Source organism: Triturus cristatus, chromosome 1_1 (assembly GCF_964204655.1).
Source record: "Triturus cristatus chromosome 1_1, aTriCri1.1, whole genome shotgun sequence".
Taxonomy (NCBI): domain Eukaryota; kingdom Metazoa; phylum Chordata; class Amphibia; order Caudata; family Salamandridae; genus Triturus; species Triturus cristatus.
The window spans coordinates 461145055-461171390 of record NC_140579.1 but is presented as its reverse complement, the minus strand read 5'-3'; positions in this window follow the sequence as shown (position 1 = coordinate 461171390).

Below are 26336 nucleotides of genomic sequence, written 5' to 3'. Positions count from 1 at the left end.
CTCATGATGCATTTATAGATGTGTTTTCTCTCTCTCTCTGTCAGTCCATTAATTGAGATACAGAGAATATCATGACAACTGTATGATTATCTGGATTCTGTATTTTGTACTTTATGTCTCTGTTCTGCGGTTTCTTTGAAGTTGCATCTTCTCATTAAACTGCCATCGTATTCTGCCTCCAATTCCATGTCTCATATGTCTGTTTTCTTCATTTTTGGAGCAAGCGTTCCTAGGCACCCCGGCTCAAATTAAGGTGCCCCTTTTGTCCCTGACTCACTCTCCTGCTCAGTTCTGTGGTGGCTCCCGGGGCTCTGGGGAACGCCCCTAGCTTCCTTGACCTGTAATAGATCTTCCCTCCAACAGCCTCTCTTGCAAGTCCTGTATTGTTGGCTTGTTGCCCCTGCCCCCCTTTCCACTGCCCTCCATAGTCTGTTGTGCTTCCACGGCCCTTCCTGCCTGCTCAGTGTGGTTAAATTGTTGCCTTTGCACCCTCCTACCTGCCTTCAATTTTCAGAGTCCGTGCCCCTGGCCTCTGCCTCTCAACAGTATCCTAATGAACAACTAGATTGCTAACATTCTATATTTATTACAAAAGTGTGGAACGCCTGACATCATCTTGATGTAATCAAAACTGTAATACCTAGAGCATTCCTTTAGAAATTACATATATGAGAGGGTCTTATTGGCATCAAAATTATGGTTAGTGCTCTAAAAGACTAAAATAAGGACATATTTTCTGAGTTTTCAAATAGCGACAAAGCACTTTTAAATTATTTGTTATCTTTATGTTTTTTTATCTAGTTGACAACTTGATTAAATGTTGCACTTAGGGGAGAGGATGTGGTGTTACTTCCAGAACTGCAGACTTTGCAACTGGGGAACCAGGTTGAAGTTTCTGCTTCAGCTCGACATTCTGTGATTCTGGTCAAATCACTTAGTCTCCCCATGTCTACAACCAAAATGAATTTGTTCTTGTGTGATGTAACCAATGCTCATGTAAAGCACTCCAATACCTGACAAGTCTGCACTATATAACACTGCAAAAACACAAAATAATAAGTGTTTTGCACACTTCTGTCATTGGGCTATATTTGGGCTATATCTGGGTGATTTTGGGCTACATTTGGGCTCTTTTGTCTCCGGTGGCCATCTTGGGAGATTTATTTGTTATGAAGTTTCCTAATTTCCTCATGTACTGCAGCCTCCTCAGTCGGAAATGCTTTCAGTTTTTTACTTTGATTCCATCATGAAGGTATTCAGATATGTCACACATTTGCCATGAATTCTGAATGTTAGCACTCTAGTTGCTCATTAGATCACTGTAGTAAAACTACTGTTCACCATGGAAGTCTGCTCCTGGTATTAAAAGTGCATGTTTCAGTCTGCATGTCAGAATTTTTTAATGAAATAGAAGAGGATTTGAGAAGTCACTCAAAATGTGCCCTCATTTTCTTTCTTCAGCATTAATCATAATTTCTATGGCATAATGAACCCCCTCATTGTGTTCCTTTTTAAATTAAATGTTTTAAGTGTTACCAGTTTATTCCAATCAAGATGGCTTCAGGTGTGCCATACTTTTGTCATAATGAAGACAGTAAGTGCTCTAGTTGTTTTTAAGAACATTCTTGGACATTCTGTCATTGGGCTATACTTGGGCTACATCTGGGTGATATTTGGGCTACATTTGGGCTCTTTTGTCTCTGGTGGCCATCTTGGGAGACTTATTTGTTATGAAGTTTCCTAATTTCCTCATTTACTGCAGTCTCCTCAGTAGGAAATACTTTCAGTTTTTTACTTTGATTCCATCAAGAAGGCATTCAAATGTGTCACACATTTGCCATAAAATCAGAATGTTAGCACTCTTTTTGCTCATTAGATCACTGTAGTAAAGCTACTGCTCACCAGGGAAAACTGCTGCTGGTATTGAAAGTGCATGTTTCAGTCTGCATGTCAGGATTTGAGAAGTTACTCAAAATGTGCCCTAATTTTTCTTTCTGCAGCACTAATCATACTTTTTATGGAAAAATGAACCCCCTCATTTTGTTCCTTTTTAAATTAAATCTTTTAAGAGTTACCACTTTAATCCAAGCAAGATGGCTTCAGGTGTGCCATACATTTATCATAAGTAGGACGGTTAGCGCTCTAGTAGTTCTTTGGAACACTCTGGAAAGCTGCAGTAGAACACAAAGGAATCAACTGACAGTCTCTGCCCTTGTTGGATGTACATGTTTTACTGAGAATGTCAGACTTCATTCTCACATGACTGAGAAAGATAATGTGAATTTACAGAAAATAAGCTCTCAGTTTAGCTTATAGATCACCTTCCAAACCTCTGTGGTAAAAGCATGAGAAAATATTTTTCTCTCAATCATGATATCCCAGCAGAAGGCTTTTTCACATGGTGAAATCACCTTAGAACATACCACAATTCCTAAAATGAGTATGGTACCATCAACAAATGATTTATAATGTAACTAAAGTCTTAAAATCTTCTATTAACTGCAATGCTTTTTAATGAGGTGCTATCATGTATATTGGTCCCAAGATGGCTGCCAACACTTCTTGGATGAAGTGCTGACAGCCAATCAGATCTCAGGATGAGATGTGTGGTTAGGCTCCGCCCACATATATATATTGATTTAAATGCTATTTTCTCAGGAACTACTGAACAGATTTACACCAGACCTACAAAAGGCACTTCCTTGACCTGAGGACTACCTCTCTGCCAAATTTCAAGTAACTCTGTTCAGCCGTTCGGGCTGTAGCTGTGTCTAAAGGTCCTATGGAAAAATGCATGGGAAAAACGCGTTTTGGGACCCCCCTTTTTTCTCAGCCCCCGCTTGACGAATCCCCCCGAGACTTTCAGGGTAGGAGCGGAGCGTAGCGCCCCACCTATTTTGAAAATTTCGCGAGGATTCATCGACCGGCGCCAAAGTTATTCCAAATAGAATGTTGCGGATTTCCTATGGAAACAGGGTCCTAACTATAACTATCTACTGGCGACCGCCAGTAGATAATATATATATATATATATTGCAAACAAACTCCTGACGTGAAGAGCGCCGCAGCCTCTCGGGTTGGGGCCCAACAAGGTTCGTCAGACACCTTAAATATTCCACCAAGAAACACGTACTATTTAGTAACGTGATGCAGGCCACACCGTCAGTGTTTCGAAAAGTCCTTTATTTTCAGGCAAACAGAGGGCATAACGCGTTTCAACTCATGCGAGTCTTTGTCAAATGCTCATAAACGTTGGATAAGTTCATTGGTTCTTTAAATACGGACTAATGGCACACATAGAATTTAAAGCAGCAGTGAGTTGCATTTATCGAATATTAATGAATTAACTGGGCCATGATGGAAACTATTCTTTGCTTTTAGGTTCATTTTGTGTAAATATAGTATTGTAAATTCACCATCATTTCATGCCTCAAATTTTATAATTTTGCAGTTACCTCGACCACAATTACCACAATGCCTCATTCCTGCTGATTGTACATCTTAAAATCGTTCTCAATTCAAATAAGCTTGTTTTCACTTCATGCTTCGTAATTGCATCACGTATTCACGGAATAGTTCCAATTCCAAATGTCAGCAGAACCGCTCCAACTCAGTTCTTAATAAAATCATACTCGCCTTGAAAACAATATTCCTGGAAGCACTGCGTGCAAATGAATTTCCCAATACCGGCAAATCAAACGTCCACTTTCCAAAATAGAAACGGGCCTCTTCTCAGTGGCCCTGCCATCAATACTTTGTTAATGTTCCGTTTTTCAGCCAGCACATCAAGGAGTACAATTGCAAACCCTAGCCGCTTCAAAGTCCATTTATCAGAATAGGAGCGGGCCTCTCAGAGGTGGCCCTGCCGTCGATACTCCGTTAATGTTCAATTATGCAGCCGGCGGGCGCTCTTTTTCCATAAACTGCAAACAAACTCCTGACGTGAAGAGCGCCGCAGCCTCTCGGGTTGGGGCCCAACAAGGTTCGTCAGACACCTTAAATATTCCACCAAGAAACACGTACTATTTAGTAACGTGATGCAGGCCACACCGTCAGTGTTTCGAAAAGTCCTTTATTTTCAGGCAAACAGAGGGCATAACGCGTTTCAACTCATGCGAGTCTTTGTCAAATGCTCATAAACGTTGGATAAGTTCATTGGTTCTTTAAATATTCAAAAGTCATAAACATTGAGAACGGACTAATGGCACACATAGAATTTAAAGCAGCAGTGAGTTGCATTTATCGAATATTGATGAATTAAATGGACTTTGAAGCGGCTAGGGTTTGCAATTGTACTCCTTGATGTGCTGGCTGAAAAACGGAACATTAACAAAGTATTGATGGCAGGGCCACTGAGAAGAGGCCCGTTTCTATTTTGGAAAGTGGACGTTTGATTTGCCGGTATTGGGAAATTCATTTGCACGCAGTGCTTCCAGGAATATTGTTTTCAAGGCGAGTATGATTTTATTAAGAACTGAGTTGGAGCGGTTCTGCTGACATTTGGAATTGGAACTATTCCGTGAATACGTGATGCAATTACGAAGCATGAAGTGAAAACAAGCTTATTTGAATTGAGAACGATTTTAAGATGTACAATCAGCAGGAATGAGGCATTGTGGTAATTGTGGTCGAGGTAACTGCAAAATTATAAAATTTGAGGCATGAAATGATGGTGAATTTACAATACTATATTTACACAAAATGAACCTAAAAGCAAAGAATAGTTTCCATCATGGCCCAGTTAATTCATTAATATTCGATAAATGCAACTCACTGCTGCTTTAAATTCTATGTGTGCCATTAGTCCGTTCTCAATGTTTATGACTTTTGAATATTTAAAGAACCAATGAACTTATCCAACGTTTATGAGCATTTGACAAAGACTCGCATGAGTTGAAACGCGTTATGCCCTCTGTTTGCCTGAAAATAAAGGACTTTTCGAAACACTGACGGTGTGGCCTGCATCACGTTACTAAATAGTACGTGTTTCTTGGTGGAATATATATATATATATATATATATATATATATATATATATATATATATTTATATATATCTAGAATCACTAAAAAAACATTGGTTTCTGGGGCGTTATAGTTAGCTGGGCATTTCCCTCGTACAAAACCCTAGAAATTCCCCCGTTATAGTTAGTTCAGCTAACTATAACTCGCGCCCCCGCAATGCACTGCTGATGACGTCACATATTACCTCACTCATGACATGGTCAGTGACATCACTCATGACATCACTGATGACATCTCAAATGACATCACTGATGACATCACTGATGACGTCATCCAGTGAGTCTGTGTTTCTGTAAAGTTTTAATATGTTTAATATATATATTGAAAGGCCTGTTGAAGAATGAGTGGGTGTACAAGTGTGTGAATGGATGATTTTCTAGGTGCGTAACTGACTCTATAAGTGAGTCATTAAATGTATCTTACTGCAGACTAGTGACTAAACTGTGTGAATGTCTGTATGTGTCTGTGTGTTGGTGTATAAGTGGTTGCATGGTTTTGTGAATACCTATATGAATGTGTATATATGGGTTATTGATTGGTTGTCTGAGTATCTTAATGGGTGCCTGAGTGTTTGTGTGGGTAGGGTGTATGTGACTCTGTGCATAGATGTGTGAGTGGGTGATTCTATGGTGCATGGTTTTAAGAGTGCAACTGTGATGGAGTGTATGGTTGGGTGAGTGTATGTATGAGTGTGTTAGTGATTGAATGTATATCTCAGTTGTCCATGTGTCAGTAACTACATATGTGAAACGCAGTGTATATGTGTGTAAGAGTATATAACTATCTATATGTGAGAGTGTGTGATTGAGGGAGTGCCTGTATGGATGAGTGTGTGCTTGTATTAGTAATTGTATAAGAGTGTCAGAATTTGTTAGTATTTTTATGAGTAAGTGAACTTGAGTGTGTTTACCTGTATAGGTGAGTAAATTGGACTGTGATTAATTATTTGCATGACTGACTAGGTGTGTCAGTACCTCAATGGATAATTGGCGGTGTCTATATAGGTGTATAAATACATATGATAGTCCTGTACGGAGTGACTGTATGTATGAGTGACTGTACAGTTGAGTGAGTAGAGATGTATGTAGACCTAAGAGTCAATGAGTGAGTATGTTTTTATTTCTATTGGAGTATCTATGGTTTTCAAACAGGCCGTCAGAAATTGTGAGTCAGTGTATCAAAGGTTGTATTAGGGTGTGAGAAGATGCACTAATATATCACATGGATGACATCATCAGTGATGTCATCAGTGATGTCATTTGAGATGTCATGAGTGATGTCATCAGTGATGTCACTGACCATGTCATGAGTGATGTAATATGTGACGTCATCAGCAGTGCATTGCGGGGGCGCGAGTTATAGTTAGCTGAACTAACTATAACGGGGGAATTTCTAGGGTTTTGTACGAGGGAAATGTCCAGCTAACTATAACGCCCCTGAAACCTATGGTTTTTTTAGTGTATTTCTAGGTTTTTTAAATGCCAATTCCTAACTATAACGCCCCTGAAACTTTTGTTTTTTTCAGTGAATTTGAAAGGTTTTTTAAATGCCAATTCCTAACTTTAACGTGCATGAAACCTATGGTTTTTTCATTGAATTTCAAAGGTTTTTTAAATGCTAATTCCTATCTATAACTTATCTCTGAAGATATCATGTTTAATGATTTTGATTGGATTTCTATATTTTTCAAATTCAGTGTGTCAATTTCATTAATTATCTTTTTTTTAAAATACTTTTTTATCACCATTTTTTAAACGTATTTTTTCAATTCATTCTTTTAAAAATTAAATAATGTTATTTGAACTTAATGGGTTTTACAAACATATTTTTTTATATTTTTCAAAATATTTTTTTAACCATATGTTCAAAACTGTATTTTATATATTTTTTTCAATGCTTTTGGATCCGCGCACCCTATGCGCACCGTTCTCGATCCCTACGTGATAACATCCGCGCATGGTACGAGTTGGGTACGTGTTTAGTGCACGATCGCAATGCGACAGGTACGCGACTCCCAGCCTATACGCGACACATTCGATGTACGTAACGCGATGTTTACGCGCTTCCGCGATGCGTCATCTGCGTCTATGATGCGGTGGGTGCGCGGATCCCGCAAAATATTTAACATATAAAAAAACATATATATATGTATTTCATGTGAATATTAATTGAAGACAAACTCTAAACTAGTCTTAAAAGTAATATATTTTTACATCTAATCCTATATTTCTTTTTATTCAATTTCGCGGATGCACGCTGGGTGCGTGCTGCGTACGCGCAGGGTGCGCGGATCCCATGTGACCTGCAACAAAAGAGATTTAATTGGTTCATTACACTTCCTCTTCTAACTATTGAAAGACCCTCACCCATTTCAATCATTCTTCTTTGACCTTCTTTAGAGCACTATCTCTTTGGAGAGAAGAAGATTTTTTAGACTAAGTTTACACTTAGCTATAACTTTTTTCAACCAAAAATGGCTTCAGGGCAGCAGGCATCACCTGCATCACCTCATACTTCTGAGGATGAATTTTTGCCGGAGGCACCACCCAAAAAACGTTTTTCTTCAGTGGTGTGGAAATTTTTTACTTTTCCCGAGGGGTAGAATAAGACCAATGCCACCTTGGTCACGTGCAAGATTTGCAAAAGAGTCCTATCGAGAGGGGATCCTAACAAGAAATACTCTTGCGGCACGGCAAGTATGATGAAGCACATGAGGACCCTTCATCCGAACAATCTTGCACAAGAAGAGTGCCGACGGATGAGAAACACTCCTGCTCCTGCGCCATCCACCTCATCGCAGCCGAGCACATCAAGAATGCATTCATCAGCCCAAACCTTGGACATCCGTCCTCAATTTCAATTTTTAAAAGTGCTCTGCACTAAGTGCAATAAGACTTTGTGCTATGCAGAAAAACCACAAAATGTAATAATTGTTAAAAAAAAACCCAAAAAATTATAAAAGAAGAAAGAAGAAAAAAAAAAGTTCTTGTAAGAACTAACTTTCCTGGTTTAAAAAAAGAGCTAAATTTCTTTGTTAGTTTTAGTTTAGAAGAATGTATGTGTAGTATGTAATTGACTGAATGAATGCATTAGTAGCGTATGGTGAATGTTTAAGTGCAGAACTATGAGGAAGTGCTGCAGCATCACACAGTAACCTCTTTAACTGCAGTGTGCTGTAGTACTTCCGAAGCACAGGGATGCAACATATGTACATAAATATGTTGCAATTCTATGCTTCTACCTGCACGGCTGCTTAAACTGCAGCCATGTGGTGACACAGGCACCCTTGCACCATAGTGCAAGGATATCTGTGTCATGTGCTGTTTGTTTTTCTGCAGGAAGACACACCTTCCTGCACAAAAACAATGGGAAAATGCATTTTTCTTCTTCAATGTATGCTGAACATTTCAGCATGCATTGAATATATAAAAATGTGGAGAAATTAAAACAATTCTCCTTGTTGTGCTTTCCTACACCAATTTTAGAATGGTGCAGCATTCACACACATATCGAGATTTATGATTTCTGAAAAATCTAGACATGTGTCTTGTTCTATGAGTATTAACTGCAATCATGTACAACAACACTTATAGAACACCCTTTCAACACAAAGTGGTGTCCATGATGAGGTTATATTTACATGGAGTATAAAAAGTGCACAGAGTGCCTTTTCCTCTCTTTATAAATATAAAAGAGTATCTTGCACAATAACTATGTTACAAAAAGTGACATATTTCTGTTTTTAAATTTCCTTGCGAATGATCGAAGGTAAGCACAGAGTTTTGTCTGCAAAGATGTTCAAAGAAGAATGATTGAAATGATTGCGGTCCTTCAACAGCTAAAAAGGTGAAATAATATGAACCCCTCAAATCTCTTTTTTTGCAGGTCAAATGATATCTGATTATGGTCAGATTTCAAAACTACATAAACAGAGTGTTTTTAGAAACGTGTTTCAACTTTGTAGCTTCTTGCAGGCCTCTTCATTCTGTATATTGCTACTTAGTTAAACTTACCTTCACAGTAATAGGAATAAAAAATGGTATACATTTTTTTCTGTTTTTCATTCAAATATAAATTTATATAAATTGCTTATTTTAAAATTTGGATCTGTGAAAGAAAAGGAAAACAAAATTATAACATGTAATAATACATTTTATACAACACAGCATAATTTCCACAAAGTAATTTTTTTGCCTTTATTGCTGTTCTCAGAATATATTAAATTTCACTAAAAATAGTGATTTCAATCGTACTCATCACTTAACGGCGGGCAAAAAAAACACAATCTCAAAGATTGTTAAAAAAAAACAACACGCCATACTCAAAATAAAAAACACAGAAATATAAAATGCACACAGCTAACAACATTTTTTTACTTTAACTTACAAAAACGGTAAATTATGTCGCTATAAAATATTCACCAAATCTAAAGTTGAATTTTTGGAGGATGCACCACGCCCACAACGTTTTCCTTTGGTGATGTGGAAATTTTCTACTTTTCTCGAGGGGCAAACAAAGACCAATACCACCTTGCTCATGCACAAGATTTTCAAAAGAGTTCTGTTACGAGGGGATCCTAACAAAAAATACTCATGCGGCACAGCAAGTATGATGAAACACCTAAGGACCCTTCATCCAAACAATCTTGCACGAGAAGAGTGCAAACAGATGAGAAACACTCCTGTTCTGTATCTGTAAAAAAGAATCACAAATAAATGTATATTAATAACTTTCAAAATTATACTATTCCATTACTGTACAAACACATTTTATATAAATACTGACTAAGGAACTATGTCCCTGAACCACAAGTGTGACGATGGTTAAAACACTACATGCATAGTGCATACTACTTTGAAGCAGTTCATGCCCTAAAGCCTACCTCACTAAAACTCTACATGCTAACTGACTAAATGATTACAGTACTATAAGGAGACACACTGGGTGAGTGACAGGGTGTTTGCTAGAAGAGTATGAATACTAACTAGGGAATTGAAGGTGTGAAACACAACTGTGTAGGTGATTAGAGGACTGCATCCATGCTGCATTGGCATTTAAAGCAGTCCATGTGCTAAGGCCTGGCTCACTGCATGACTACTTGGGTACTGACTGAATGATTAGAGTACAGCAAGGAGAGTGCCTAGGTGAATTTTTAAGTGCTAGGCTTTTCGCACAGGGAATGGATTAGTACTTGGTACTGAATGGGTCACTAGAGGAGTGCAAAGGCAGTGACAAGATGTTTGCTGGACTGTATGGATACTGACTAGGAAATTGAAAGTGTGAAAGACAAGTGTCTAGGTGGTTAGAAGACTGCATGCATAGTGCATAGGGGTTTCAAGCAGTCCATGTGCTAAGGCCTGGCTCAGTGCATGAATACTTAGGCACTGACTGAATGATTAGAGTACTGCACAGATAATATCTTGGTGAATTTATATGTGTTTGAGTTTTCACACAGTGAATGGATTAGTACATGATGCTGAATGGGTCACTAGAAGACTGCAAAGGAAGTGACAGGGTGTTTCCTGGAAGTGTATGATACTAACTAGGGAATTGAAGGTGTGAAAGACAATTGTGTAGGTGGTTAGAGGACTGCATGCATAGTGGATAGGGGTTTGAAGCATTCCATATACTAAGGCCTGGGTCACTGGATGAGTACTTGGGTACTGACTGAATGATTAGAGTACTGCAAGGAGAGTGCCTGGGTGAATTTATTTGGGTTTGGCGCAGTGAATGGATTAGTACATGATGCTGAATGGGTCACTAGAGGAGTGCAACGGGAGTGACAGGGTGTTTGCTGGAAGTGAATGGATACTGTCTGGGGAATTGAAGGTGTGAAAGATAAGTGTGTAGGTGGTTAGAGGACTGCATGCATAGTGGATAGGGGTTTGAAGAAGTCCATGTGCTAAGTGCATGAATACTTAGGCAGTGACTGAATCATTAGAGTACTGGAGTGTTATGGTGAATATATAAGTGTTTGGGTTTTGGCACAGTGAATGGATTAGTACATGCTGTTGATTGGGTCTCTAGAAGACTGCAAAGGGAGTGACAGGGTGTTTCCTGGAAGTGTATGGATACTGACTAGGGAATTGAAGTTGTAAAAGACAAGTGTATAGTATGTTAGAACACTACATGCATACTGCATAGACATTTGAAGCAATCTATTTGGTACTTAGAAACTGACTAAATAATCAGACTACTTCTAGGACAGTGCTTAGGTAAAACTTTTAAATTTTCAGTTCTGCCACAGTGAACAGAATAGTACATGGTACTGCACCTTAGTGTCAAACCCTGACTCATTTTATCAATGCATAAGCAAAGACTAGCTTCTAATGCAACTAAAACTTGACAACATGACAGGTTTTAAAAGAGTTATCTGCTAAAACAATACACGATGTTACCAAATGCTTCTCTCACAGTGCTTCCCAAATGCACACAGACTCACAGTGTGATTCTAGACAACAACCACTATACCGAGGAGTTTACCAAAAATCATTCACTACTATGGAAGTGGTAAGGGAACTGCACACAATCTTCATATTTCAGGACTGGACTTTTGTGTCAAAGCCTGACTCATTTAATCAAAGCATAAGCAAAGACTGGCTTCTAATGCTACTAAAACTTGACAACATGACCGGTTTTAAAACAGGTATCTGTCAGCAAATACACGTTGTTTCCAAATGCTTCTCTCACAATCCTTACCCAAATGCACACAGACTCACAGTGTGATTTTAGACAATCAACACTATCCTAGGAGTTTACCAAAACTCATTCACTAGTCTAGAAGAGTTAATGGTACTGAACACTCTCTATATATTTAAGTACAGCACATCAGTGTCAAAGCATGACTCATTTAATCAACGCATAAGCAAAGACTGGATTCTAATGCTACTAAAACTTCACAACATGACGGGTTTTAAAAAAGTTATCTGTCAGCAAATACATGATGTCACCAAATGCTTCTCTCACACTGATCCCAAATACACACTAACTCACACTGTGATTCTAGACAAGCACCACTATCCCTAGGAGTTTACCAAAACTCATTCACTACAGTGCAACTGGTAAGGGAACTGCACACAATCTACATATTTCAGGACTGCACTTTTCTGTCAAAGCCTGACTCATTTAATCAAATCATAAGCCATAACTGTCTTCTAATGCTACTAAAACTTCACAACATGACAGGTTAAAACAGTTATCTGTCAGCAAATACACAATGCTACCAAATGCTTCTCTCACAGTTGTTCCCAAATGCACACAGACTCACTGTGTGATTCTAGACAAACAACACTATCCCTTGCACTATACCAAAACACATGTCTTCATCTAGAAGTAGTACTACATTTTAGTATAGAAACATAACATAACTCATTTCACAAATTCATAAACAATGACTGGTTTCTAATTCTACCAAAATATAAAAACAGCAAAGTTATCTGTCTGCAAACACATGAAAAACACAAATGCTTATCACAGAATGGTTTCTACATGCACACACACTGTCAATAAGATTGTAGAGAAAACAAGTACTCCCTACACTTTAGCAGGAGAAATACATTAGTCTGATTAAAATCAAAATAGTCTACATACATCCCCTCACAATTAAATAACACATCTTTCAAGTTCTTTTGTAGATTAAGAAGTATATCAGTCACTCACCATATTTTCTTTTACAGAATCTCTGCACTGTGCACCTCTCAGCAAAAACAAAGAATGGAAAAGTTTCCCTTTCATTTTCCACACATATACATGTAAACATCAAATCACAATCCTTCACACATAAACTCAAAAGCAAATACACATTTCTATTGGTTAAACATTTCAACCCTTTCCAACTGAAAGACATTTCAACCCTTCCCCCAATCTGCCTTCTGCCTGTTACCATAGAAACAGGTCATGGAATACTGCACTAAGCACACAGGTCAGAAGTTCAGCACACAATGTTCCTACACAAGAGAGGAAGTGTGCTTCACTTTTCAACATATCAGCTAATCATATATAATGTTCCTTACAATCTGTTTTTGTTAACCAATAAGAATCATACCTTTAAAAAAACAGAAATATACACCCTACCTTCCAGTGTACAAAGTAGTCATACAACCAATGATTTCTTGTCTTTTTTTAAAAAAAATCAGTGAATCCGCGTACCCATCGCGATAGGATGCGCGCACTGTGCGCGCATTTAGCCGTTTTTTTTTTTTAAAGGGGGCCCCAGGGGGTCCTTCTGGGACCCCCTAAGCAACTCTAGAGGGTCAGAGTATTTCCACTCTACCCCCTTTATATGTTTTACACAATTATTCCCCTTGCTTCTTCAGCCTCGCTTCTACCGAGGCAGAAAATGGCCACCAACAGTTCCTGGTTTCGAATGTAGAGAGACACTCGACAGCCAATTAGCATTCAGCGCGCGATCCGGAGGGTGCACGCTCGGTTTGGGAAGGGTGCGCGTATGGTGCGTGTACGGTCTGCGGATCCTCCGCGGCCATAGATATTTATGTACTTTTAACTCTAATTTTCTCAGGAACTACTGAACGGATTCACACCATTTAAAAGGCATGAGTCTGAACTGAGGACTACCTCTTTGCCAAATTGGGTGTCATTCCGTTAAGCGGTTCGGGCTGTAGCTGCGACAACAGATCCTATGGGAAATTGCATGGGGAAAACGCGTTTTGGGACTCCCCTTTTTTCGTGGCCCCCGCTTGACGAATCACCACAAAACTTTCAGGGTAGGAGCGGAGCGGAGCTGGCCAAAAGTTTGGAAAATTTCGCAAGGATTCGTCAACCGGCACCAGACTTATTGGGAATAGAATGTTGCGGATTTCCTATGGAAAATAAGTCCTAACTATAACTACCTACTGGCGACCGACAGTAGGTGATATATCTATATCTATATATATATTCACTGAAAAAACCATAGGTTTCACACATGTTATAGTTAGCTGGACATTTAGCTCGTAAAAAAACAATGAAATTCCCCCATTATAGTTAGTTCAGCTAACTATAACTCGCGCGCCCGCAATCCACTGCTGATGACGTCACATATTACATCACTCATGACATGGTCAGTGACATCACTCATGACATCACTGATGACATCTCAAATGACATCACTGATGACATCACTGATGACATCATCCATTGAGTATGTGTTTCTGAACAATTTTAATATGTTTAATATATATAGGGAAAGGCCTGTTGGAGAATGAGTGGGTGTACAAGTTTGTAAATGGATGATTTTCTGTGGTGCGTAACTGACTCTATAAGTGAGTCATTAAATGTATCTTACTGCAGACTAGTGACTAAACTGTGTAAATGTTTGTATGTGTCTGTATGTTGGTGTATAAGTGGCTGCATGGTTTTGTGAATAGCTATATGATTGTCTATATAAGTTATTGATTGCTTGTCTCAGTATCAGTATGGGTTCCTGAGTGTTTGTGTGGGTAGGGTGTGTGTGACTCTATGCATAGATGTGTGAGTGGGTGATTCTATGGGTGCATGGTTTTAAGAGTGCATCTGTGATGGACAGTATGGTTGAGTGAGTGTATGTATGGGTGTGTTAGGGATTGAATCTATATCTCAGTGGTACATTTGTGACTAACTACATATGTATATAAGTGGGTAGATGTCAGAGTGTGTGATTGTGAGAGTGACTGTATGGATGAGTGTGTGCTTGTATCAATGATTCTATAAGAGCGTAAGAATGTGATACTATTTTTATGAGTAAGTGAACTTGAGTGTGTATAACCGCATAGGTGAGTAAATGGGAGTGTGATTATTTGCATGACTGAGTAGGTGTGAGAGTACCTTTATGGATTATTGGTAGTGTGTGAGTGTCTATATAGGTGTATAAATGCATATGATAGTTTTGTATGGAGTGACTGTAAGTATGAGTGACTGTACAGGTGAATGAGTGGAGGTGTATGTAGACCTAAGAGTTAATAAGTGGGTATGTAGTTATTGGTATTGTAGTATGTATGGTTTTGAGAATGGAACTCTTAAATTTTGAGTCGGTGTATCAAAGGTTATATTAGGGTGTGAGAAGATGTGGTAATTTATCACATGGATGACGTCATCAGTGATGTCATCAGTGATGTCATTTGAGATGTCATCAGTGATGTCATGAGTGATGTCACTGACCATGTCATGAGTGATGTAATATGTGACGTCATCAGCAGTGGATTGCGGGCGCGCGAGTTATAGTTAGCTGAACTATAGTTAGCGGGGGAATTTCATAGTTTTTTTACGAGCGAAATGTCCAGCTAACTATAACATGTGTGAAACCTATGTTTTTTTCAGTGAATTTGCAAGGTTTTTTAAATGCTAATTCCTACCTATAACGTGTGTGAAACCTATGGTTTTTTCAGTGAATTTCAAAGGTTTTTTAAATGCTAATTCCTAACTATAACATGTGTGAAACCAATGGTTTTGTCAGTGAATTTGCAAGGTTTTTTAAATGCTAATTCCTAACTATAACGTGTGTGAAACCTATGGTTTTTTTAGTGAATATGCAAGGTTTTTTAAATGCTAATTTATCATTCTTTTATTATATTTTTTATTTTTTTTTTATTTTTTTTTACAATATGCTACCTATGTATATAATTATAGATTTACTGTATCCTGCAATATGGAATGGCTCAGCTTTTTTTTTAAAATTTTAAATATAGTTGAACAGCATAGTTAATATCTTCTATACATATCTAAACATGTTTGTTTTTCTTAAAGGGTTTTTACCATGCGCGCACCGTTCGTGTACCGTACGCGTACGGTGCGCGCACGTGGCTTGCATGCGTACGTGCTCCGTGTGCACATGCGTACGTGATTTACGTGCGCATGCGTACTTCGTTCGTCATGCGTACGTGCATGCTCCGTACGCGCATGTGCACGTGTTCTTTTTGCGCATGCGCACGTGCTCCGTACGCGCATGCGCGCGTGCGCCGAATGCGCATGCGCGCGTGCGTCGTGGTCGTGTCTTATCAAGAGGAGATCCTAAAAAGAAATACTCTTTTAGTAACTTCACTATGATCAGGCACGTTAGGGATGTACATCCTGTGGCTTATGCTCGAGCTGCTAGAGAAAACCCTCCTGCAGCTCAGCCGAGCACATCCGCAGCAGCTCAGCCGAGTACATCATCGGCAGCTCAGCCGAGCACTTTATCTGCGGTGGCAGCTTCACCTTCTTCTGCTCCTCTGGACATACACCCTCTGTTTGAGAGGGTGCATATACGGTGCAATACGTGTAATGTTCTTCTTGCTTTGGGGGAGACCAGCATTCCCCTAATAGAGATCAAGATACAGCAGCACACGTGTAACACCCTATCATTTTTGCCATTCTTTCCTTCCTCTGTCCCTCAATTAACACAGCGGCTCTTTTTAGAGCCACCTAACATCTAAACACTTTTTTTTTAATCATTTTAAAAAAAAAAAAATCCCCGACGTGCGCGTACCGTGCGCACACGGTACGCGCACCCCTCGATTTTTTAAATAAAATAAAGTTTTTTCCACCCTTCATGGTCCTTCAGGGACCTCCTGTCAAAAGGTAGGGGGTCAGGAACTCTGTACCTTGCTCCCTTTTCACGTTCTCCACTTTTTTTTTTTAAATGGAAACACACATTTCTTTTTTTTGCATATTTTAACCCTTTCTAAATGATTTCTACCCCCAACATGACTTTTGCCTGCTAGTATAGCATTAGATCATGTAACACTTGTGTGTGCAGAGACGTCAGAAGTTCATCACATAATGTTTCTAATCCAAAGAGCAAGAGTACATTTCACAGATGAAGGGAACAGAGTCTTCTTTTTGATCTTTAGATTCTGCATCGATAATTACTTATAGGTACCAAAAAACACTCAATTAACACAATTGCTCTTTTTAGAGCCAACCAACATCCAAACACTTAAACTTTTTTATACATTATTACGATTTTTTTTGTCGCATCTCTATGCTTCCCCTGCGCAGGCGTACAAACTGCAGCCATGCGCCGGCGCAGGATCCCTTGCACCATGGTACAAGGATGCGTGGTGGGGAGATTGTTCTTGTGCAGGAAGGGACACCTTCCTGCACAAAAACAATCACAAGAGGCTTTTTCCTCTTTCAAAGCGTGCTGTAGAATGGAGGACACACCAAAAGAGGAAAAAACAAGGAGAAATAAAAACATTTCTCCTCGTTGTGCCTCGCAAAACCACCTCTAGGGTGGCGTAGCATTCACACGCATCTCCAGAGTTATGATTTCTCGTAAACCAGGAGATGTGTCTAGTTCTTTGTGTGTCACGTGGGAACACCCACAACAACACCCATGGAACGCCCCTTCAACACACAGTGCTGCGTGTGAAGTGGCTGTATTTATGTGGAGAGGAAAAGTCACGCAGGGTGGCTTTTCCTCTCCTTGTAAATATGAAGGAGCTCCCTGCGCCACCAGTACGTTATGAAAAGTGACGTAGTGGTGGTGCAGAGGCCTTGTTAATCTGCTCCAGAGATGTTAAGGAAATTAAGGGTAAGACAGACAAAGGTAGAGAGACAGAAACAGAGACAGAGAGCAAGGAACTGAGAAGGAGTAAGGCAGTTAGAATGACTGAGACACATGGAGACAGGGAGAGATACATGGTTGAAAAAGTAGTGATGGAGGCAGTAAACCTAGGGGAGTAGTATAGAAGGAGTAAGGGAGTTACGAAAGAGCAGTAAAGAAAGAAGATAGAGAGAAGGGGAATGAGAAAAGCACAGTGAGGAGAAGTGAAGACAAGGGAGCATGAAAGTGAAGGGGTGAGAAATACAGATATTTCAAACTTACCTGACCAACAAAATAACTTAATTATAAATAAATGGTTTTTTTTAATTGCTAGAAAAAAGGTTTACATTTCCTACATTTTCTTTCTCGATCTGAAAAAAAGAAAAAAAGTATTAATATTTAAGAATACATTTTAGAATACAGTACACATATTTTCATATTTAACAAAGTATTTTTTTGCCCTTTTTTGCTATTTTCAGAATATATTGAATTTAACTGCAAATTGTGAAATCAATTGCATTCATCACTTAACAGCAGGCAAAAAAATTAACAATCTGAAAGATTGTTTAAAAAAAAGCCCTGAATCTCTTCTCAGTAAAACATACCTTGATAGAAATGTAACATATATATGAAAAATATAATCTAAGAACAATAACTATTTGCAATAAATAACGTCTGTAAATCTTGTTGCTTAAGCTCATACACCAAAATAATATCTGTCAAAGAAGCCACAATAGAAATTTTTAACTTTCCATGAGGCCAAATGGTAATTTTAAAATTCTTTTTTGGTGAAATATCCAATGTTAATCCTATAAAATGGAAATAATGGTTTCTTCCGATACTGCAGTTTGTATCTAAAATTTTGGTTTTAGAAAAATTAAGTAGGAATTTGGTAATTCTGCAGGCAAACGTTGCTTGAAAATCAATTTAGAATCATTACACAGTGTCCAGCCTCTTTCACATTTTAGATAAACTGTGTAATGACCAGAAGTTATAGAAGGTCCATCATGGAAAATTATTGCAACTGCAACAAAAGTTTTTCCTGATATTGATAATTGATGTCCTGTAAACTTCTTTATTAAAGTGTCCAATTTTGATCCATCAGCTCTACAACGTTGCATCATTAAAATTACATACTGTCCATATTTCTTTAAAAATAACGTTGATAACTTGTCTGATTTACATTGAGAACATTCCATGTTGTGATTTGCATCTTTAACTAATTTACTAAAAGTCACTGATTTACTCTCTGGTAATGTTAAATATATGAACCTTTCAGAATCAACATTAGAGCTGCATGTGTTCAAACAGTTTTCACAACTATGTTCCCATGTATATGAGAGACCAAACATATTTTCTATTTCTACCCCTTCATCTTCCACTACCATAAGCATATACATTAAGAATTTCTGTGTGTGTACATCCTGAACATACATCTAAAAGATTTCTAACATCAGAAGCACTTTCTATTTTAGTTTTATCATTACTCAGCTTCTCATAAAGAAAACTCAGCAGAGAACAGAATCTTTTTTCATGATTTAGTATTATCTGCTCTTGCAAACTTTCAAGATAAAATACAACATTCAGCACTACATTAGCGTAGCAGTTGACACCAGAGCTATTTTCAAAATGACAACCGACAACCTCTTCAACATTGTCCTTTTTCTTTTTGCTTGGAATCACATCACTCTCCTTTTGTTTTCTCTTCTGTACATCCTCATTACAGATATTCTCAATTCTCCTTTTCTGACAAACAACACGTTTTTCAAACACAGGATACTGACCTAAATGAGGAGCATAGCTTCTTCTTAATCTATTATATTCCTTTACACAGTTTGCATCAGCACTAACTTTTGACTCATCAAAGTCTATCATGAATAAACCAGATATTTTTTTTCACGCGTGACAAAGCAACATATGCCATACCTTCTTTAAACACAGTAGATCCAATGTTTACAAAAGCACTATCTACAGTTAATCCTTGTGATTTGTGAATAGTTACAGCATATGCTAGAGAAAACGGAAACTGCTTCCTACGTACATATAAGTCTTTCACAAGCAAGAAACGAACTGAACAACGACTAATGTCTTTAACCTCTTCAATCTGATCAAATTTTATTTTTAAAAATTCAATTCCAACTTTTTTCTGGTAATTAACAAAACCCACAACTTTACCCATAGCTCCATTCACTAAACCTTTTTCTACATCCAAATTACGTCTTAAAATTACTCGACAGTTCATACATACATAAAGATTCTTTTCTAAACCAGCTGTTTTCGAGATGTTTTTCTCTAGAGAATCCAATTTAGTTGTCAATTTGCTTGTCAATATAATAGTTATTCCTTCATGTTGTATTTTATCCACAGCTTCCAGTTTTACAATTTCTTCATTTCCCAATTTCAAAAGTTCTTGATTGAATATAGAGCATTCATGTAGTGTTGGCATTAAGCAGATTACAGTATTATTTCCAGCAATTTTCTTGTATATTTTCTCTGGAACTATTTGTTCTGTTGGAAACAAATTACATAGCAATCGACTCTGTAAAGCTTTTCTGCCATGTTCTGTGAGTAGTCCAATTCTGATATCTTTGAGAATACTTACATAATCATCATCATTTGCTTGCCGCATATTGTTAATGAGTTCTTTGTACTCAAAGTATGTCCAAATATTCACATTACCTATACTTCCTAACAACTTTTTCGTGTCTTCATTAGGGGTGGGCGGAATTTGCGAAATTAACTTTCGCAAATTATCGCGAAAATGCTGAAAATCTCCGTAAACACGCCGGAAATATCGCGAAGACGCGGAAGATTTTTCCCGCCTGTTCGCGGTATTTTTTGCGTGATCGCGGGTCGCCAACTTACCCATGCAGTTGCTCACGGGCGCGGCCATCTTGTTTTCACTTGTCCCGCCCTCTCGCGATGCTTACTTCCTGTTCCGGGTCGCGCAATGCATGTTCGCGCCCGTTCGCGGTCGATATTTCCTGTTCACGACAGCTTTTACTTGATCGCGTTGCTTTTTGCTTGCTCGGGGAGAAAATATCGCGCGAACTTGCGCACGTGGTCGCAATGGGCGCGGCCATCTTGTTTTTCACTCTATTGCATGGTTCTGGGGCTTGATTTTCAATCCTCTCAAAATCTTTTCAATCCTTTGTTTATAGCCACTTTTTTGGGATCTTTATTACTTATTATTTCTCTAACTATTTTCCTGCTTCTATATTTTTGGTTTTTGTCTACTTTATTTTTGTTTTTTAGCTACTTTTTCTCTTTCTATTGCCTGCTATTTATTTCCTTTACTCCTTTATTTATTTTACCTTTTCTTTCCCGCCCCGTCCCCAGAACCATGTCCAAGGGTAGGGCTGTTCGCCGGCGCAGCCAGAGCCGCAACCGCTTTCCTTGCAGAAGGCGGCGCCCACAAGGGGTGCAGTCACGGGCCTTATTTGGGGAGGTGAAGTTGGCTGCACTAATTTTCTTCGTGCAGCGCCACCTCCCCTCAACCCTGGCAGCAGGTGGCAGGCCAGGGTCCGGGTACGGCCTCCGGGAGCGTCGGCAGCGGTGGGGGAAGGTGCGCCAGGCAGTGTCGCGCATCTCTGGGGTCCGGCGCACACAGGCACAGCTGACGCACCAGTGGTCCGACATCCTGGACCGTGAGCAGGACCTGCTGGACCTGCTAGGAGTGGTGGTCCCGGGGCTTGGTGAGTACATATTTAATTACTACAACTTTGTGTCTGGCTCTGTGTTATATATTGCGAATATTTTTTTTACTTCCAATCAGCTAGAATGTTGCTGCTTACAATACATTCCAGGTTAATAACGTTTAAAAGTCTTCTGTGATTATGGTGCTCTTCTGCGCTACTACTAATCTTACTTGTTTGCAGCTTTGCATTTGCGCTTGCTTAGCGTAATTCTTTATGAGTTTATTTTAGAGGAATTAAGTTACGTAATGCTACAGTGACTCTAGTCCACTCCTTACTTTGTCCCGTCACTAATAGATAGGGGCGGATTGATGTTTAGGTACACTACTTTGTATGAGCTTCTAATTTGTTAGTGGTATGCGTGATGCCCCCTCACTCAGTTACGTGACGTGCTGCTAGTACGGCAGTCTTTAGAACCTTTTCTAGTTTGATCAATGAGTGGTGGTAGGCTTAGCAGTTACTTAGCAGTAGCAGATCAGCATCAAACCAAAATTTGGTGTATACAAAAAATGTAGTCATGTTCATGTGTCCTCCATGATTTGACCATACGCATTGTTGAGGAATGCAGTGGAAATGCATACTTAATGTACAATTGGCATGCTTGGAATAGGTGGGCTAGGTTGGGTGGTACGTTTTACTTAGGCTTAGTTGTAACTTAGTTTTCTGGAAGCAGAATGGAAGACTGGATTACTGTTGATAAATAGTAACTTAAGTAGTCGAACTGCGAATCCCCCGATATTACATGTTGACCAGATGAGATCGGTCAATGTAGTTATTGCAATTGTTGTTTACATAAGTGTTTTTTGACCGTTCTTGAAAAATATTGTATTTGTTTGACACCATCCATCAATGTTTGTCTCTTTCTTATATCTTTCCTGTTCATCAGCACCCAGGGGCAGACCGACAGGGACTGGGCAGTCGGCGGGACAGGAAGAACACCACCAGGAGGACACCGCTGAGGGCTCCTCTGCTGGCCCCAGTAAGTCTTCTTGTTTTTAATAATATTTCTTATTCCATAACTTGTACTGCCCCATATTTTTCCCGAACTATTGTTTGTTTCCAAATGCTATTTTTTACCACCAATTATCCTTCGATCTGTATGGTTTCAAAAAATCTTATCCCTGCCTCCGCTATGATGACTCTGAGTACTACTACTACTACATACTATCAGTCTGTCTGTACTGTAGTAGCTAGTCTTGCCCAGTTGGCCAGTGCCACTCTTTGTGAAAGGTTGTAATATAAAACTCATATTCACCAGTAGCTCGAGCCATTGAGTCCAATCCGTTGGGTCGTCGTCTTGTACTACTTTTACTCTTATTGATCTTGAGGCTTTGAAAATTCACAGCAACAACAGCCCTACCAGATTTATTACTATTTTGATATGTTACCCTATAGGACATACTACTGTTGTAGGGATCTTGCACATACATTTGCACCAGAAAATAGGATGTTGGTCATGGTAGGTTGGACCTTCCTTGCACACCTCAATCAGAAATTCCGCACCCACCACAATTCCACTGCTTGACTATAGTACTATCTTGTCATAACTATTAGGTCTCGGAACCCTCCCCCCAAGATACCCAACAAGTAGACAACCCAGAACATAACACACCCAATCTCTCAGTCGTGGAAGCAATTCACATGCACACCCTAACTTTAATTTGCTCACTCGTGTTAGTTAGTCCACACCAAATACCACCAAGTCTATGTAAGTTAAAAATGTTTATTTCAATTTGAGAAGGTCTGTACACTGTTTTCTTAGCAGCACCAACCGGAAAATCAATAACATTAAAACAATATACATTGTTACACTTATACAGTTGGGAATTAAATCATGATAACTGAACAGTGGTGGAAGGCAGCACTACCATCCCATAGCAATTTAGTTTATATAAATTTATAAAAGAAGATGTGAGTGAAGGGACCCCTCACCTTAGAAGAACCTACTACTGGTAGTTGTTGCATCATTCAGAAGCTCTGGTTCGTAGAAGGGAATCTTGCGTCTAGAGTCAAGCTCCTGAGGCGGAAGCCGGGAGCGAGGAACCACATTTCCCAAAACTCTTCATCACAGATGTACTTGTGTTTTTAAACTTGTCACAGAATAACTTGTGTTTTTAAAAGCCACTTACTTTGGGGAAACTAGTTGCCAGTCGCAGCAGAGCCAGCGCTGACGCTACACGCCCATTGCAAACTCTCCTTCGCGCCACGAGCAGAGGCCACGCCCCTTTTTTGGGCCACGCCCGCAATCCGACTCCTACTAAAGACGCCGATTCAGGGCGCCAGGTAAAAGCTTAGAGTCGAGCTCCTGAGGCGGAAGCCGGGAGCGAGGAACCACATTTCCCAAAACTCTTCATCACAGATGTACTTGTGTTTTTAAACTTGTCACAGAATAACTTGTGTTTTTAAAAGCCACTTACTTTGGGGAAACTAGTTGCCAGTCGCAGCAGAGCCAGCGCTGACGCTACACGCCCATTGCAATCTCTCCTTCGTGCCACGAGCAGAGGCCACGCCCCTTTTTTGGGCCACGCCCCCAAGCCAACTCCTACTAAAGACGCCGATTTAGGGCGCCAGGTAAAAGCTTAGAGTCGAGCTCCTGAGGCGGAAGCCGGGAGCGAGGAACCACATTTCCCAAAACTCTTCATCACAGATGTACTTGTGTTTTTAAACTTGTCACAGAATAACTTGTGTTTTTAAAAGCCACTTACTTTGGGGAAATTAGTTGCCAGTCGCAGCAGAGCCAACGCTGACGCTACACGCCCATTGCAATCTCTCCTTCGCGCCACAAGCAGAGGCCACGCCCCTTTTTAGGCCACGCCCCCTGGGCCACAACCACGGAGTGGTATAAACAATGTGCATATTCCGGTCGCGCAGCGGGCGAGCGCAGCGGGCGAGCGCAGCGGGCGCGACGTTTGCACGCCGAAGGCGCGCCTAAGGCAAGCCCGTCTGTGCCTGTCCGCGACCGACCGGGGCCAGGGGCCACCCCCCTGCTCAATCATTATGTCATACCATTACCTACCACCCGCAGCTTCTTCGCCAACTAAACCAGACAGTTGGCCCATCCTGTTTACACACTTGGGACCCCTCTACCCAACATTCCGCTTGTAATCAGTGTGGCTTCCACCTCACTCATGCCGGAAAGAAAGCGACATCATTCTCTATGCTGTTGCTTAACTGCTGTTCGCTTCCTAAACATTCTACGGAAATCTCTCTACTGTTGGAGGAGATAAACCCAGACGTCTTTTTCGCCACAGAGACATGGTTACAGGAACACTCTGAACCTGATCTAGTGCAAGCACTTCCTCCTGGCTATCAAATACTCCGCCTTGACCGAAAAAAAGGCATTGGCGGTGGTCTAGCTATAATCTACAAATCAGATTACGTTGTCACCAGTACCCCTGTAAAATTCCCTGACTGTGAATGTCTTCCTTTTTTTATAAAATTCAGCGCCACACATACCTTCTCGGGTATGCTCATATACCGCCCGCCTGGACCACAAAGGCAGTTTCTTTCAGACCTTGCCTCGATAGCAGCAAGTCTTGCAGTTAGCGCTGCCAATTTCACTATTCTCGGCGACCTTAACATCCACCTGGATGACCCAAATGATTCTATAGCAAGAGAACTATCCTCAAGCTTAAGCGCCCTCGAACTGCACCAACGTGTCACTGGTCCCACTCACTTAAAAGGACACCTCTTAGATCCCGTCTTTAGTAACTGTAAAAACCTTCACATTGGAAAACCTTCTCCCCTTCCCTGGTCTGATCACTTCCTTATCCCGCTCACTTGGACCCTGCCTCCTCATCTCCCCCCAAACCCCCGATGACTCAATGATCACGCAATTGGTCTAAACTCCACCTACCTGAATGGGAGGATCTCCTACAAGGTACCAAACCCACTCACACATCTACCCCCACTCAAGATAATGATAACTATAACACGTGGATCACTAGCTCCCTAGATACAGTATTACCACTAAAAAACTCCCATCCTAAGCGGGGCAATCCTACATCCCCGAGGTACACGAATGAACTACGAGAGGCCAAACGTGTATGTAAATGACTGGAGAGGAAATGGCGTCTCAGCTACCTCCCATCAGATAAATTGAGCTGTAGAACAGCAATTAAAAACTACAAAGCGGACATTCACCTAGCTCAGGCTAAATATTTCGAACTCAAGATTGAGAATGCCGCGTCCAAACCCAAGGAGATCTATCGAATAGCCAAGACCCTTTTGCAACTACCGGAGGCACCAAAGCATCATAACAATACTCAGACCCATTGTGAGGAAATAGCTGAGTTTTTTTTACCAGAAAATAGAAACCATCAACTCTTCTTTCCCCCACCCTGTCACTTTGCCCACAGATTCTGTCAACTCAGGCTGCACGACAGTTCCTCCTCACGCTCTCAATAACTTTCCTCCCTTAGAACCTACTAAACTGGAAAAACTTATGGGACAGGTTAAATCTGGATCACCCACCGACCCAGCTCCTCCCAGTATTCTCACCCAGATCACCCATCAGATCTCGCCCACTGTTCTAGACCTGCTCAACTCCTCACTCCATACTGGTACTGTCCCTCCTCTATGGAAAAGAGCAATGGTCAAAGCTCTATTAAAAAAACCTAGTCTCGACCAATCTAACCCCGCCAACTACCGACCCATCTCCCTTCTACCATGGCTCAGTAAGCTTCTCGAGAAGCATGTCAACTCTGTTCTCACTGACTTCCTGGAAGCCAATAACATACTAGATCTCTCCCAGACCGGCTTCAGGCCCCGTCACGGAATGGAGACGGCATTGATTGCAGTGACGGAGGAGGCAAGAAGGATCTTGGACGATGACGGGTCCACGGCCAGCGTCCTACTCGACCTAAGTGCCGCCTTCGACACTGTTAATCATGATATCCTTCTCCATCGGTTAGAAGGAATAGGATTGTCAGGGACTGCACTCAGATGGATGAGATCTTTTTTGACAGATAGATCCTTCAGGGTTTTTGAGAGGGATTTCACTTCTGCTAGTAGACCTCTTAATTGTGGAGTGCCTCAGGGCTCCTCCCTGAGCCCTACCCTTTTTAATGTCTATCTTTGCCCCCTAGCTGATGTCGTCCGCCCATTTGAAGTGAAGAT